General features: G+C 43.2%; 1 protein-coding gene across 1 annotated transcript in view; it reads left to right on the top strand.

Annotated features, from left to right (window-relative positions):
• The window catches only part of LOC309551920 (uncharacterized protein), a 199725-nt gene that overhangs the window by 95231 nt on the left and 86442 nt on the right, over positions 1 to 18052 (top strand). The window lies entirely within an intron of this gene.

The following is an 18052-nucleotide window of genomic DNA, read 5'->3' as shown; positions in this document are numbered from 1 at the left end:
GTTGGGGATCGAGTGAGAAAAAGATCTCCTATGTGACAGGCAGGGACAGATTACAGGATTCAGCATAGCTGAACCTGTGATCTGTCCCTGTGTCGCACAATCCCCTCCCCCCACACACGTCAGTAAGCACCAGGCATACATTTAACCCCTTGATCACCAATAAAGTTAACCCCTTCCCTGCCAGTGTCATTATTACAGTAACAGTGCATATTTATAGCACTGATTACTGTAGTAATGTCACTTGTACCCCCAAAAGTGTCAAAAATGTCAGTTAGGGGTCCAATCTGTCCACCGCAATGTCGCAGTCCCGCAATAAAAAAATCGCAGATCGCCTCCATTACTAGTTAAAAAAAAAAAAACAATAAAAATGACATAAATTTCCCGTAGTTAGTAGCTGCGATAACTTTTGCGCAAACCAATCAAAATATGCTTATTGCGATTTTTTTTTTTACCAAAAATATGTAGCAGAAAACAAATTGGCCTAAAATGTTAAAAAATTTTGATTTTTACATTTTTTGGGGGGAAATTTCATATAAAAAAATGTGAAAAATATTGTTATTTTTTCAAAATTGTCGCTCTTTTTTTGTTTATAGCGCAAAAAATAAAAATCGCACAGGTGATCAAATACCACCAGAAAAAAGCTCTATTTGTGGGGAAAAAAAGGACATATAAAGGAGGAGATAAATTTAATTTGGGTACAGCGTCGCACGACCAATTGTCGGTTAAAATAACGCAGTGCCGAATCGCAAAATATGGCCTGGTCAGGAATGGGGTAAAATCTTCCGGTCTTAAAGCGGTGAAAAATACACTCATTGAGAATTTTTTTGTCAAAGACATGTAGCTAAATACATTTTGGCCTAAATATATGACAAAATTGAATATATTGGATATTTTTTAACTGTCAAAGTAGAAAATGTCAATTTTTTTGCAAAATTTTCGCTATTTTTTTATTAATATCGCAAAAAGTGAAAAGCGCAGAGGTGATCAGATACCACCAAAAGAAAGCTCTGTTTGTGGGGAAAAAAAGGATGTAAATTTCGTTTGGGTACCGCATTGCATGACCACGCAATTGTCAGTTAAAGTTGCACAGTGCCAAGTTGCAAAAAGTGGCCTGGACGTAAAGCAGGAAAATCCTCCGGTGGTAAAGTGGTTACATTTATTTTTTTTTCCTTTGCAAGTGTCAGTTTTCCTTTAGTAAGTTGTATACATCATACAGATGCACCATTCACAGCTAGAATAAATAAAACCAAAGACAATTTCCAGCTCAACCTACCAACCAGCCTCAAACCAACTGAATTATTCTGTATATTAGTATGCATTAAAAACAGGGGTTTAGTTTGCACACATTTGCAAATGCATGCGTAAGCTGCAGATCCACTCCAAGGCACCCCAGTATTATCTGCAGTCCTAACTCTATACCTTTTTGAGAGTCTCCATGGTAGAAGCACATGCATTATAATGGATATGCAGAGTGCAGGTGAGCCTGGAGGGAGCCGATCCCTTCTTCAAGGCACAGGGGTGACACCCAGCATTTAGCACAATGGCAGCACAATTGGGTCGGGGGTCCCCTCTCCAGTATTCCAACAGTACAAACAAATGGCCACTACCCCAACCTATAACAGGCCTTCACAGCAAGGAGCACATGGAAGGCTGACGCATTTCAAACAAATCCAATGAAAATTTCCAGCTCTACTTACCAGCCTGCCTCAAACCAACCAAATGAAAGGGGGGCACACAAGGAGGGGAGGGATCAGAAGATCAGGAGCAGGCAGAAAATGGATGGGGATTGGTGTCAGAGAAGCAATTACAGGAACAATGCCCTGTGTCTGTGTCTCTCTCTGCAATCGCTGAAAGCTGGCAGGAGAGGGAGAAACTGGCTTTCAGCTGCAGCAGAGAGCCGCACAGGGCTTCCTTCTGTAATTGCCCCTCCACTTGACCGCTCTGGTTCCCCGTGCTGTTGGGGCCCCCCTGTGTGCCTGGGCCCCCTACAGGAAGACTGGTGGTCCCCTAATATCAGCGGCCCTGCTCCCAATTTTGTTTTTTAATGGAATGTATCATTTTGAATTCTGCCCTTTATGCTTAATTAGAAATGCTGCTTCCCACCAAACAGAAAAAAAAATATATGTATACAGTGGGTACGGAAAGTATTCAGACCCCCTTAAATTTTTCACTCTTTGTTATATTGCAGCCATTTGCTAAAATCATTTAAGTTCATTCTTCTTTCTCATGAATGTACACACAGCTCCCCATATTGACGGAAAAACACAGAATTGTTGACATTGTTGCAGATTTATTAAAAAAGAAAAACTGAAATATCACATGGTCCTAAGTATTCAGACCCTTTGCTGTGACACTCATATATTTAACTCAGGTGCTTTCCATTTCTTCTGATCATCCTTGAGATGGTTCTACACCTTCATTTGAGTCCAGCTGTGTTTAAATATACTGATTGGACTTGATTAGGAAAGCCACACACCTGTCTATATAAGACCTTCCAGATCACAATGCATGTCAGAGCAAATGAGAATCATGAGGTCAAAGGAACTGCCTGAAGAGCTCAGAGACAGAATTGTGGCAAGGCACAGATCTGGCCAAGGTTACAAAAAGATTTCTGCTGCACTTAAGGTTCCTAAGAGCACAGTGGCCTCCATAATCCTCAAATGGAAGACGTTTGGGACGACCAGAACCCTTCCTAGAGCTGGCCGTCCGGCCAAACTGAGCTATCGGGGGAGAAGAGCCTTGGTGAGAGAGGTAAAGAAGAACCCAAAGATCACTGTGGCTGAGCTCCAGAGATGCAGTCAGGAGATGGGAGAAAGTTGTAGAAAGTCAACCATCACTACAGCCCTCCACCAGTCGGGGCTTTATGGCCCGATGGAAGCCTCTCCTCAGTGTAAGACACATGAAAGCCCGCATGGAGTTTGCTAAAAAAACACCTGAAGGTCTCCAATATGGTGAGAAATAAGATTCTCTGGTCTGATGAGACCAAACTAGAACTTTTTGGCCTTAATTCTAAGCGGTATGTGTGGAGAAAACCAGGCGCTGCTCATCACCTGTCCAATACAGTCCCAACAGTGAAGCATGGTGGTGGCAGCATCATGCTGTGGGGGTGTTTTTCAGCTGCAGGGACAGGACGACTGGTTGCAATCGAGGGAAAGATGAATGCGGCCAAGTACAGGGATATCCTGGACAAAAACCTTCTCCAGAGTGCTCTGGACCTCAGACTGGGCCGAAGGTTTACCTTCCAACAAGACAATGACCCTAAGCACACAGCTAAAATAACGAAGGAGTGGCTTCACAACAACTCCGTGACTGTTCTTGAATGGCCCAGCCAGAGCCCTGACTTAAACCCAATTGAGCATCTCTGGAGAGACCTAAAAATGGCTGTCCACCAACGTTTACCATCCAACCTGACAGAACTGGAGAGGATCTGCAAGGAGGAATGGCAGAGGATCCCCAAATCCAGGTGTGAAAGACTTGTTGCATCTTTCCCAAAAAGACTCCTGGCTGTATTAGATCAAAAGGGGGCTTCTACTAAATACTGAGCAAAGGGTCTGAATACTTAGGACCATGTGATATTTCAGTTTTTCTTTTTTAATAAATCTGCAACAATGTCAACAATTCTGTGTTTTTCTGTCAGTATGGGGTGCTATGTGTACATTCATAAGGAAGAAGAATGAACCTAAATTATTTTAGCAAATGGCTGCAATATAACAAAGAGTGAAAAATTTAAGGGGGTCTGAATACTTTCCATACCCACTGTATATCCATTATTTATGCCCCGAATTTTATTATCCATTATTTATGCCCCGAATTTTATTATCCATTATTTATGCCCCGAATTTTATTCAGATTATGCCATTGCTCATTGATCCATTATTTATGCCCCGAATTTTATTACATTGGTGAGTGTCTGGTTTGACATATCTATATGAATGATTTATGTCTAATTTTTCTACAATGTAAAAAACAAATAATATGTATAATACTCATAATATGACATTTGTATTTAGAACCTATTTGAAGGTCACCAGTCTCTATGGTCCCTGAGGAAGCCCATAAAATGGCAGGGAAACATGTCGGACCTGTGTGACCCTGCTATTCTAAGATATGGTTCTCTAATTCGTTTTTATTGCATAATCTGGAATATTTGTATCGATGCTCAGTGTCTTTTTTGATCAATTTCTCTTGTTATCTATGTATCAATAAAATTATTGTATTTTATCTTATTACTCTCTACTGTTATTTATCTTCATACACCAAGTGAACCCCACCTTTAAAGTCCCACCTTTTGGTGCATCCTATATATACATGCGGGTCCCGTGGGGCCAATTGAGGGTCCGTTGTGTTTGGAGACACCTTCTTTTTCTCTAATCTCTATATACATTGGGGATGTGGTGGGAGTTCTCTTTGTCATTGGCATCTGGAGTCTGGCACCAATTTATGTCCTATATATGTTTATACAGTATATTTTGGCACATGTTCCATGCTTAACCCCCATGCCATTTTTTTGTTAATTCCTTGCCTATTTAGCCAGTAAATAGCCATTACTATATTTTTAACTTTCAGCTCCCATTGACTTTAATGAGATTCAAAACTGGTATCCAAACAGTAGGTAAGTTCTCAAACTGCTCATCAATATATTATCTTTTTTCACTGAGGCTATAGTCCTTTAGTGCAGGTTTAGCCACATAGCTCATGTACTAACACTCTTAGCAGAACTTTGCCACTGCACTGCCAACCAATATGTGATGAGGGCACAGTTAAAGCAGAATTTCAACTTCAGCCTAACTAGCCTTAAAACTGTCGCCCTTCCACTCCTAACTCATCTATGCTAACTAATGTTGGAGAATTGCCTTAACGATAATTATAATGAGTAGTTTTACCAATCAAATTTCTTTAAAAAAAAAAAAAACAGATCAAACAATATGAATACAGACTAAATATTGATATTTATTCACTAGACATGTATTCATAATAAATGGCTAGATTATGAATGACAAACAAAATCTTAAATAAAATACAAAATTATTAGGCAATGCTCCCTAATGGGTTTTGCTACAGTAAGCAATGTGAATGGAACAAAAGGATTAATTTAATCTCATGAACACAATAACCATGTATGTACCAGACAAGAAGTCTGTGATGTACGAAGCCAACAGTCACCCCTCTGCAGAAGGAGCAAGGGTTACACTACGTAAAAATGGTACGCTACTATAGTGCCGAACAAAAGATGATTAAAAATTGTAAAAACAAAAAATAAAGTTAAACAAAAATCTAAAATGATTATTAAATCGGGGGAATAATAATCTAAAATCAATAATAAGTATTCTCAAATATTCAATGAATCAGGCAAAGATCAATATAACATAATAACCGTTCCAAAATGACTGCTGGCTTACTATGGTTGTTATTAGGTTCCCTTAACCACTTAAGCCCCGGAAGATTTTACCCCCTTCCTGACCAGAGCCTATTTTGCCATTCGGCACTGTGTGAATTTAACGGACAATTGCGCTGACGTGCGACTCTGTATCTAAAAGAATTTGATGTCCTTTTTTTCCCCACAAACAGAGCTTTCTTTTGGTGGTATTTGATCACCTGTGCGATTTTTTGATCATGCGCTATAAACAAAAAAAGAGCGTCAATTTTGCAAAAATAACAATATTTTTCATATTTTTTTATATGAAATATCCTCAAAAAAAATGTAAAAATCTAAATTTTTTAACATTTTCGGCCAATTTGTTTTATGCTACATATTTTTGGTAAAAAAAATTGCAAAAAGTGTATTTTGATTGGTTTGCGCAAAAGTTATCGTGTTTACTAACAAAGGGAAAGATTTTTGTCATTTTTGATGTTTTTTTTTTTAACGAGCAATGACGGCGATCTGCGATTTTTTTTGCGGGACTGCGACATTGCGGCGGACAGATCGGACCCTTGACTGACATTTTGACACTTTTGGGGTTACCAGTGACATTAGTGCAGTAATCAGTGCTATACATATGCACTGTTACTATAAAAATGACACTGGCAGTGAAGGAGTTAACTGTATTGGAGAGGGAGGGGTTAAGTGTGTCCTAGGGGCGTGTCTCTAACTGTGATTGGCTGTGGCTACTAGTGTAAGAACAGAGATCAACGGTCCTACAAAGTAGAACCGTCTGATCTCCATTTTTACACAGGGGAGAATGACAGGCGGCTTTGTTTACATTAGCCGCCTGCCTTTCTTCCGGTGTAACTGACGATCGCGAGTGCCCGGCGGACTTCGAGTCCACCGGGCGCACGCGCAGGGGGGGTCCGTGACCGCGCGGGAGTGGGAGCGCGCCTCCGGTGGCGCGCGCTCGCTCCCTAGAGCCTCACAGGCTCTAGGGTAGCCCTACGTCACTTTGCCTGTGAGGGGCTGACTGCCGACGTAAATAGTCGTTGTGTCGGTCGGCAAGCGGTTAAGATGGGTGCCTTTCCCAAAATGGTGTCTCGTTAAGGAGGAGCTGCATCATGGCGTCCTCAAAGTGCCAAAGGATGAGGCTTGATGATAAGGGCATGAGCTATGAATGAATTGTGATGGAGTCAGGTGACCTGAAGTGAGAATGAAGTCCTGTAGTGTATGAAGTGTGAATAAAGTGTCTATACGGCTTCCTCTCCTGGTCCTATATACCATTCTGGACAACAAGCTAATACAAATTTTAGTAGGTGGAACTTCTTAGCATTGGTTCCAGTAGCTAAATATGAATTCAATTGTTTGAGTAGGCATTGCCTCTCCTAGCCACCAAGTGTCATTCTAAGACCAGTGATATATTTGTTCTAAATAACTTGTAGTAGGACTGTGCACTTTCTCATGATACAGTCATGGCCATGTGATGTTTCTAATATACATATACATATATATATATATACACACTGTATTTGTAATGTTAGGAGATCTGGTAACGCCCTTAGGTGAGTATACATTTCTAATGCAACAATATTATTAACACAATTATTTTGAATAGGAAAATATGTTTTATATATATATATATATATATTTAATTTTACATCTACGTCAGGCATGTCCAAGCCGCAGGCCGCATGCGGCCCGGAACCGCAAGCAATACGGCCCACCGGGCGCGACACTCCAGACATCCTAAGTCTCCCACGACTTGCGGGAGTCTCCGGCCTTTGGCCGGCGGCTCACGGACACCCACAAGTGCCGTGCGATCTCCCGGCTGCCGCAGGAGACTTAGGATGTCTGCAGTCCGTGACAGAGCTTCCTGTATAGTTCCGGCTCTGTCACAGGCGGAGTGATATGAAATGTACTCTGCCTGTGACAGGAGCCATACAGGAAGCAGCGGCTCTGCTCTCTACTGCAAACGCTGCTTCCTCCAGCCGTAACCGCAGGACCAGCATTACCAACCAGCAGTGCCAGCAGTACCCACCAGCATTACCCACCAGCATTACCTGCCAGCAGTAATCACTAGTATTACCCACCAGCATTACCCACCAGCAGTAACCTCCAGAAGTACCCGCCAGCAGTACCCACCAGCAGTAACTGCCAGCATTACCCATGAGCATTACCCACCAGCAGTAACTGCCAGCATTACCCACCAACACTACCCACCACCAGTACCCACCAACATTACCCACCAGCATTACCCACCAGCAGTGTTCGCCAGCAGTAATCGCCAGCAGTAACCACCAGCAGTAACCACCAGCAGTAACCGCCAGCACTACCCACTAGCAGTACCCACCAGCAGTAACCACCAGCATTACCCGCCAGCAGTAACTGCCAGCAGTACCCACCAGCAGTAACCACCAGCAATAACCGCCAGCATTACCCACTAGCAGTAACTGCCTGCAGTATCATATCGCAAAAGTGAGTCGGTGCTTTTGCGATTTGATATTGATTGGTATTTAGTGAATTTACCATGGCTGGCTGCAGGTAGGATAGGATTTTATCCTAATCTCATTATCATCATCAGCTGCAATACATTCTAGGAATTCCTCCTATTTGAATACCCAAGTGACAGCGCACATATCACCCCCCAATCTTAACTGCCTGCAGTACCCACCAGCAGTAACTGCACCAGCAGTACCCGCCAGCAGTAACGGCCATCATTACCGACCAACACTACCCGCCAGCAGTACCCACCAACAGTACCCACCAACACTACCCACCAGCATTACCCACCCGCAGTAACTGCCAGAAGTACCCGCCAGCAGTAACCACGAGTATTATCCACCAACACTACCCGCCAGCAGTACCCGCCAACACTACCCGCCAGCATTACCCAAGAGCATTACCCGCAGCAGTAACCGCCAGCAGTAACCGCCAGCAGTAATCGCCAGCAGGAACTGCCGGCAGTAACCGCCAGCAGTACCTGCCAGCACTACCCACCAGCAGTACCCACCAGCAGTAACTGCCAGTTTCACCCACCAGCAGTAATCGCACCAGCAGTATCTGCCAGCAGTAACCGCCAGCAGTCTGAAAAATATGTAGAAAAGGTATGTGCATTTGCGTGTGTAAATTGTTGCAATATGTTTTTTAATAACTAGTTGTGTTTTGTCATAATATGTCATGTCCTTGTCCATACATGTAATAATAATAATAATTTTCTGGCTGCCTAAGTCATATGTGTTAGGGGTGAAACTATCCTCCAGCACATAACTGTAAATATCTCAGCATGTGCAGTGTTTCTGACTCCTACCACTATCACCACTTCAAATCACTGAAGTGGTCATGGTGGTTAGAATGTTCCTTTAAAATCTCTCAGAAGAAGTAAACCTCTGTATACTGATTCCATTTCATTTGATCATCCTCTAGTTGTGTTAAATTAGTGCGGGAAGGGGGGGTGGTGTCGCGGGAAGGGCACGTGGCGTTTTATTTCTTATATACCTTAACTATAGTATATATTTTATATGCGGCCCGAGAAAATTTCTCTACACTCAATGTGGCCCAGAGAAGCCAAAAGGTTGGACACCCATGTTGTAGATATTAAAACCAAGCTCCTCTTTTTGGATGTAAAGGGTGGAATAATTGCTGAAGCTTATGTCCGCATCCCGCTTTGACGGGAAGAAGCCCTGTTCCTATTAGCCTCAGTGTCTGTCAGCACTCTCTGAGCGCCGGTGCACTCCCTGCAATTGTCAAAGGTAAATACTATTTAGGTTCATGGCACCAAGTGAGGCTTTGCTTATTACAAGATTCCTGATTATAATCTTAATAAGTTATTTGAGTTTTGAGACAACAGACCAGTCATGGATGAGGGTGGGTTTGGGGAGGTTGGGCTGTCTCCCTCTCACCTGCCTCCTATCCATCCATTAACAGCCATGTGCTTCCAGTGTGGAGACACTAAATTAAGAGTGTAGGACTGCAGATATAACAGGGTGCCGTGAAGTGGCTCTGCAGCTTTCACATGCGTTTGCAAATGTGTGTCAACTAAACCCCTGTTCTTTGTATCAAGAGACAGGTCTACTTGGTTGGTGACAGACTGAGTACATCAGACTGGGGGCTGGCTGACTTTCATGCACCTCTTACAATCCTTCAACCTCATTTTTTTCTTGATACAGGGATGGAGACGCCGGGCACTACCTGCTGGGGTCTCACTTAAAGTCCCACCTAGCCTATTATGTTTAAGCAACCAGGGATGGAGACGCCTTGCCTACAGCTTGGTGCCTCATATAAAGTCCCACCGTGCAATTTTCATGCGTTTTTTGGTGGATGCAGTCTGATTTGACCTTATTTTTCCGTATACAGGGATGGAGACCAACAGCATGATCTGCTTGTCTCACACAAAGTCCCAAATAGGAAAGTAGGGATTGAAAGGCATCGTGCTTTACAGGCCATGCCCCATATATAAAATCCCTATCTGTCTTTATACTGCATCCACCAAAGGGATGGAGGTGTAATGCTTCTCAGCTAGTCCTTTCCAGTTTGTACCATCGTTACAACTTAGTTATTTGAGTTTTGAGACAACAGACCAGTCATGGATGAGGGTGCATTGGGGGAGGTTGGGCTGTCTCCCTCTCACCTGTTCCCCCATCCATCCATTAGCAGCCATGTGCTCCCAGTGTGGAGACACTAAATTAGGAGTGTTAGGACTGCAGATTTAACAGGGTGCCGTGAAGTGGCTCTGCAGCTTTCACATGCGTTTGCAAATGTGTATCAACTAAACCCCTGTTCTTTGTATCAAGAGACAGGTCTACTTGGTTGGTGACAGACTGGAGGGTGAGTACATCAGACTGGGGGGCTGGCTGACTTTCATGCACCTCTTATAATCCTTCAACCTAATTTTTTTCCTGATTATAATCTTTGTCTTTCTAGGTTGAGTTCCTTTTTCCTGCTTAATTTTTCCCTTTGTGGATATCGCAGGTTTTTTTTTTTTATTTAATTTTTTTTTTTTTTTTTTATTGTGTTTATACTGAAGGAAATTTTCCCCTCTTCTATCTGGAGGGAAGTGAGATCCCTGACAAATAAAAATACATTTTGTAATAATTGGGTGCTCTAGGTGAACTGTTTACAGTATGAATATATGTAAGTATACAATAGTGAAATGGTTGGGGTCGATAGATATTTGTAGTAAAATTTAGATATTAGAACCTTACCTGGTGTATTGAATACCAATTTCTTGACAGGTTTTTAAAAAAACGTTTGCTTGTCTCTTGTGGGCTGTATATTCCCTCTGTGGGTGAACCTCTGTGGTGAAGCATTTCTACCATTTGTTGGCTGACCTGGGGTTCTCATAATTGAACTCTAATACATCTTCTCTCAGTCATTGGAGCTCCATGCTACAAGTATGGCCTCCTCATGTATTATCTTCTCTGCCTGGCTGGTTTGGGGTTGTTTGCAATATGATTTATCATTAGACTTGAGCGAACACCTGGATGTCCAGGTTCGGCGGGTCCGGCCGAACTTGAAAAAAAAGTCTGGGTTCGTGACCCGAACTTTACCCGAACTTTACCCCGATCCCAATCCCCGTTAAAGTCAATGGTGACCTGAACTTTTGAGCACTAAAATGGCTCTAAAAAAAAATATGGAAAGGGCTAGAAGGCTGCAAATGGCAGCAAAATCTTCTTAAGAGCATGGCAAGCATGCAAACAAATGTGGATAGGGAAATAAATGAAAATAACATAAAAAACAAAAAAAAAAAAAAATCACCTTTATCTAGGAGGACGAGGCCCATATGGAGTAGGAGGTTGAGGGGGCGATGGATGTGGCGGTGGAGGTGGAAGCGGCGGTGGAGGAGGACGAGGTAGCCAACACGTTTTTTTTTTTTTTTTTTATTTCTTTTTAAATTAGGGTACACCCAAAAGAGTGAGAAAGATCAAAAATACAACAATGGCTGGGTAAAGCCGGTATACATGTCTATTCTGCACAAGGTACAGACAAGTCCTGAGGGATCCATGCCTGATTGATTTTAATGAACGTGAGCTTGTCCACATTGGCTCTGGACAGGCGGCTGCGCTTGTCTGTGAGAACGCCCCAGCTCTGCTAAATACACATTCAGATAATGCACTGGCTGCAGGGCAGGCCAGCACCTCCAAGGCGTAAAGGGCAAGCTCAGGCAATGTGCCCAATTTGGAGACCCAGAAGTTAAAGGGGGCAGACCCGTCATTCAGTACGTGTATAGTACGTAAGGAACGGTAAGGAACTGTATATGGTATATGGTATATGGCAAGGAATGGTGATGGCGGAAGGGTTTTTTTTTCCCCCTTCTGGGTTGAGTCTGGCTTTGGAAAAGGTATGTGTCCCTGGTTGTGGGCCGGGCTCTCCCAAAGCTGTCTAAGTTCTGAGGCCTTCTGGTAGGGACGGGCTGCACTGGTCTTGCCAGGGACTGGGATTCTGAAAAGCCTGTGGTGTATGTGCCCCTGGAGTGGCAATCCAGGGGTGCTATAATTCACAGTGGGTGGCAACACTATGAGTATGGCACCAAGGACACTGCACTTCCTACACACGTTTTTCACACCTGCCTCTAGGGCCGGGCCTTTTGGTCAGGAGTCAGGACCACAGGAATTTTTTATTCCAGGGCCAAAGGGTCTGCCATAGTATTGCAACGTGACACTAACCTTGCACTTCTCCACTATCCCTTTCCCCACTTTTATGTGTTGTGTGTCTCACGTTTTGTGTTTTTTATTGTGGCGGTACACTTTATTTTGCACAGCGTGATTAGTAGGGTGTAGGTCCTTGGGCCTGTCCCTAAAAGACATGGGAGTGGGTATGGCCTTCTGGCTTGGTTCGCCCTCTCTCATGGGGTCTCTCTTCGGGAGAGCCCCACCTAGTACTTGGGGTGGTCTGTTTCAGCAGACCTCCTAAAGAATGGGGCTGCCTGGTTTCAGCCAGGTTAGCCAGTGTAAGTACCCCATTCCCTGTCAGGAGCCTTGCGCCCTGGGGGATCAGGGTCAGGGACCCTGTGTACCCCCTGTGCACTTTTTGTGTTTCACTTTTTTGGTGTGCAGTTTTTATGCACCCACCGGGTGATAGTCTGAGTGTGTTCACACAACCCATGGGCTTAAAAAAAAAACAGCTGGTGGTTCTGGTTGTTGTGGCGTGCCGACAAAGCTTTTCCACATTTCATACATGCTAACCCTGCCTTCTGAGGTGCTGGCGGTGCCCTGGCTGCGTTGGCGACCTCCTCCTCCTCTGCCTTCGCCTTGTGCTTCCACAGTGCCCCCGCTGTCAGGTGGGAATGCCACCAGCATCGCTTCTCGACCTTTTGGCTAAGATCAAGTGTAGTATCTGTTGTTATCTGTTATCTGGGTGCCACCCTGCTGTGAACATGTTTCCTCCTTCTCCATCTCCTCCTCCTCATCCTCCACCTCGTCATCCTCCAGAACTGTGCCCTTGCTGGACAATTGTGTACCTGGCGTTTGTGGGTGCAGGAACTCACCCTCGGAGCCACTTGTGAATGACTGCCCTGAAAGCCTTGGAAATGATCACTGCTCCGGATGCGGAGGCGGTAGAGGATGAAGAAGCGTAGTAGGAGGAGTTAGCAACAGGAGGCAAACGTAAGCGCCCTGCAATCCTCGGTGGTGGAAGGAGATGCGGCAAACAAATTTAAACGGTGTATCTCACAGTAACATAATCAGCAAACGCTGCAAAATTATTAATTTTCCCCTAAATGGGTGTTTATTGAATAGCAGAATAGAACAACAGTATATACAAGGGTGTATCTCACACGTACAGATACAGACTAAGCCGCAATTTAATATCTTTATTTCCCCTAAATGGATGTTTATTGAATAGCAGAATAGAACAACAGTATCTAAAAGGGTGTATCTCACACGTACAGATACAGACTAGGCCGCAATTTAATATTTTTTCCCTAAATGGGTGTTTATTGAATAGCGGAATAGAACAACAGTATACAACGGGTGTATCTCACAGTAACATATGCAGACTAGGTATAATGTTCCGGTACCTCTGGTACCCTTGTCTCCATATTTCTCCTCTCCTAATTGCGTCCCATCTTGTGTAACAAAGGACGCATATACCTTTAAGACCGGATGACATCATTGCCGAGCGCCGCTGTGAGCGGCTATTTCAATCGCCGGTTTGCTCTCACTCATCGCTCATTCAAACCCACATTTTCATCGCACCTACGCCTGAGAAGTCGGAGCTGCTGACATACCTCCCTTGCTGAACTGAAGCCGGAAACCTCGCTGGTGATCCGTATCTCGCTACGGGATCACCCTTCTCCAATGGACACTGTTATTCCTAAACCTATCTAAGTGATAAGTACCCCGCAGGGGATTCTTGCTAACCAATCTCCTACTGTCATCTACTGCAATTACCAAGACTATCTGTATCTATCTCATCAACCAATCATCGATTGGAAAACAAGAACGTTAGCCTTCTCTTCTCACTATTGTGAGACGACGTGTAACCTCCCCACACATGATAGGATCCTGTCTGTACTGCCGGATGACATTATTCCTAAGTGTTATCAAGATTTATCGGAGGTTTTCCTTGAGAAAAACGCTCAAATGCTACCTCCTCATAGGGACTATGATTGTTGTATCGATCTGCTCCCTAATAGCAAGTTGCCTTACGGACATGTATATCCTCTCTCACAGGATGAACTCTCTCACCTTAAGGAGTATCTGGATGAGAACTTGACAAAAGGATTCATCCGACCTTCTACTTCCTCCACTGCTGCTGGGCTCTTCTTCGTCCGCAATAAGGACTCTAGCCTTAGGCCTATCATTGATTTCAGACAATTAAATGCCATCACAATAAAGGATCGTTATCCTTTACCTCTTATTCCTGAACTTATCGAACAGGTGCGTGGGGCTTCTTTCTTTTCAAAATTGGACCTAAAAGGGGCATACAATTTAATTTGAATCCGTAAAGGGGATGAATGGAAGACGGCATTCAGAACCAGATACGGACTGTTTGAGTACCTTGTAATGCCATTTGGGCTATGTAATGCTCCCGCAGCCTTCCAACGGTTTATAAATGAGATATTCCGAGACTTGCTTGATGTTTGTGTGGTAGTATATTTGGACGATATACTTATCTATTCTCATTCCTTACGTGAGCACATAAAACATGTGAGACTTGTGTTGTCAAGACTACTTGCACATAACTTATATGTTAAATCAAAGAAATGTTTGTTTCATAAAGAGGAAGTACTATTCCTAGGATATATTATATCTAAAAGTGGAATCAAAATGGACATGAGCAAAATATCCTGCATTCTGGATTGGCCTGTGCCAACCACTCGCAAAGCATTACAAAGGTTCCTAGGATTCTCTAATTACTACAGGAAATTCATTAAAAACTTGCAATTGTGAAACCTCTCACACAACTTACAAGCACGAAGAAACCATTTAATTGGACAAAAGAAGCAAATGGAGCATTCTCTCTGCTGAAATCAAGCTTTACTACTGCCCCCATACTATGCCATCCAGACCCATCCCTTCAATACATCTTGGAGGTAGATGCGTCTAATATGGCAGTAGGAGCAGTTCTCTCACAACGACCAACAAACACCTCACCTCTTCACCCAGTTGCTTTCTTTTCAAAGTCATTAAGTAGCCCCGAGGTGAACTACCCAGTAGGTGAGAAGGAGTTATTAGCCATAAAACTGGCATTAGAGAATTGGCGACATCTACTTGAGGGCACTCAATTGCCAATTCTGATATATACTGATCACAAAAACCTTCAATATCTTCAGACTAATAGAACTCTTTCCCACCGGCAGGTACGGTGGTCGTTATTCTTTCTGAGATTTAATTTTTTAGTAACTTACACCCCCGCAGACAAAAATAAAAAAGCGGATGCACTCTCACGACTAGCCGAGAAAGATTGCACTGAGGTTCCCTCAGTTCCTATAATACCACTTGAGCGTATTATCGGAGTCGTTCGCTCCCTGAAGGAGGAGATTTTGCACAGCATAGGGTTGGATTCACCTCCACCACAACTAACTACTGACGCAGAAGGCTTCCTCTACTACAACGATAAATTATACATACCCCCTACTATGCGAACCAAGATCTTAGAATTGTCGCATGATGTACCTATGGCAGAACATATGGGTATGACTAAAACTCTCAATCTACTCACTAGGCAATTTTGGTGGCCAGACATGAAGACAACCGTAAAAAAGTTCGTTTCATCTTGTGATATCTGTGCAAGGTCTAAAATTGACAACACGAAACCATCAGGGTTACTTTGTAGTTTACCGATACCCCAGGTTCCGTGGGAAGTGGTATCTTTAGACTTCATAGTGGAACTACCACCTTCCAAAGGATTCAACACCATCTTGGTATCAGTGGACCATCTGACCAAGATGGCACATTTCACTCCTATCCGAAAACTACCTTCATCCAAACAAACAGCGGAATTACTTGTGAAACATGTCTTTAAGTTACATGGTATTCCAAAAACACTGCTGTCTGACCGTGGTTCACAATTCATCTCAAAGTTTTGGCTAGCTCTATGTCAGATACTGCGAATAGAGCGTAATCTTACTTCTCCCTACCACCCTCAGACCAACGGACAGACAGAGAGAGTTAACCAGTGCATTGAACAGTACCTGCGTTGCTATACTTCGTATCTACAGGACGATTGGGCAGATCTCCTCCCGCTGGCGGAATTCGCCTATAACAACGCTACTATAGCACTACTAAGCAAAGTCCGTTTTACCTGAATTATGGGTTTCATCCCACACTCCTTCCTCCACGTATCTTGCCATCAAGTAATCCAGTGGCATCTGATTATCTTGCCCAGATAAAGGATTCTCTGGGATTACTCAACAATACCATATCTCATGCTCATAGCCAACAAAAAAAGTACTACGACCTCCGTAGGAAACCCTCTCACCAATATGCCATTGGGGATCTTGTTTGGCTTTCTACAAAAAATGTGAGACTAAAAATCCCTAGTAAAAAACTTGGACCTCTATTTCTGGGACCTTTTCCAATAGAGAAGCTTATTGGAAAAGCTGCAGTACAACTCACATTGCCAGTAGACCTCAAGATACATCCTGTCTTCCATGTGTCTCTACTGAAGCCCCATGTTCCTAACCAAGGAATAAGGCCTACTATCTCACCTCCACCTTCTGTACAAGTGGAAGGTGGAGAAGAATTTGAGATAAAAGAGATTTTGGATTCCCGTTTCAATAGAAGAAGACTCCAGTATCTTGTGCGATGGAAGAATTATGGGCCCCAAGATGACACCTGGCTGGATACCTCCGATATACATGCCCCCAGACTGATTCGCAATTTCCACTCGAAATATCCGGAAAAACCAGTTCTAGAGGCCTTCCGGAGCCGGCCTTAAGGGGGGGGTACTGTAATGTTCCGGTACCTCTGGTACCCTTGTCTCCATATTTCTCCTCTCCTAATTGCGTCCCATCTTGTGTAACAAAGGACGCATATACCTTTAAGACCGGATGACATCATTGCCGAGCGCCGCTATGAGCGGCTATTTCAATCGCCGGTTTGCTCTCACTCATCGCTCGTTCAAACCCACATGTTCATCGCACCTACGCCTGAGAAGTCGGAGCTGCTGACATACCTCCCTTGCTGAACTGAAGCCGGAAACCTCGCTGGTGATCCGTATCTCGCTACGGGATCACCCCTCTCCAATGGACACTGTTATTCCTAAACCTATCTAAGTGATAAGTACCCCGCAGGGGATTCTTGCTAACCAATCTCCTACTGTCATCTACTGCAATTACCAAGACTATCTGTATCTATCTATTCACTATCATCTGCATAGACTGTTAGCTCTTGGGACTACCTTCAACTATCCTTGTACTAGGTTACTCTGTCTAAGTATACTCCATCTGTGTCCTCTTACCATCTGCACTATACTTGACATCTGCTTTACCATCACCTGCAACTCTCCTAATACTACTTCCAGTGCTCACCATACAATAGCCTGTCTCTCATCTATATATCCTCATATACTCTATCCCTCCATTAAACATCTATTAATATATATATAGTATATAACAGGCTGTACACGGTGATGAAGTCCTGAGAGTTGGATATGTTGTTCAACAGATTCTCTACAAGGCTACTGAGTGTAATAATTCTGCAGCTGTAAATCCATTCACTAACAAAAACGCATGAACGTTTTTTTCCCCTAAATGGGTGTTTATTGAATAGCGGAATAGAACAACAGTATACAACGGGTGTTTCTCAAAGTAACATATGCAGACTCAGACTAGGCCGCAATTTAATTTTTTTCCCTAAATGGGTTTTTATTGAATAGCAGAATAGAAAAACAGTATCCAAAGGGTGTATCTCACAGTAACGTATGAATGACATTTTTTTATTTTTCCCTTTAATTGGTGATTTTTGAAGAGCAGGTTAGAACACAGCAGTATATAATAAAAACTAAGGTGACCAGCGCTATGGAATATGCAGTGAGTGTAGGTTGAAAGATCACGGTGTAAGCTGCCAACAACCAAACCCAAAAGGGTTAAAGAATGAAATGTGTGCAAGCGGGGTTGTGAACGGCGCTACCGTGTTAAAAGCATAAATACATTTGGTGAGTAAATGTCATAAATAGTGGTATAAAAATCATAAGGAATATATACAAAATATATATATAAAATTAAAAGTGCTGAATGTGCTGTTT

This window comes from Pelophylax lessonae (assembly GCF_965119305.1).
Source record: "Pelophylax lessonae genome assembly, chromosome: 4".
In the NCBI taxonomy this organism is placed as follows: Eukaryota; Metazoa; Chordata; class Amphibia; order Anura; family Ranidae; genus Pelophylax; species Pelophylax lessonae.
This window is presented reverse-complemented; position numbering and strand designations above follow the sequence as displayed.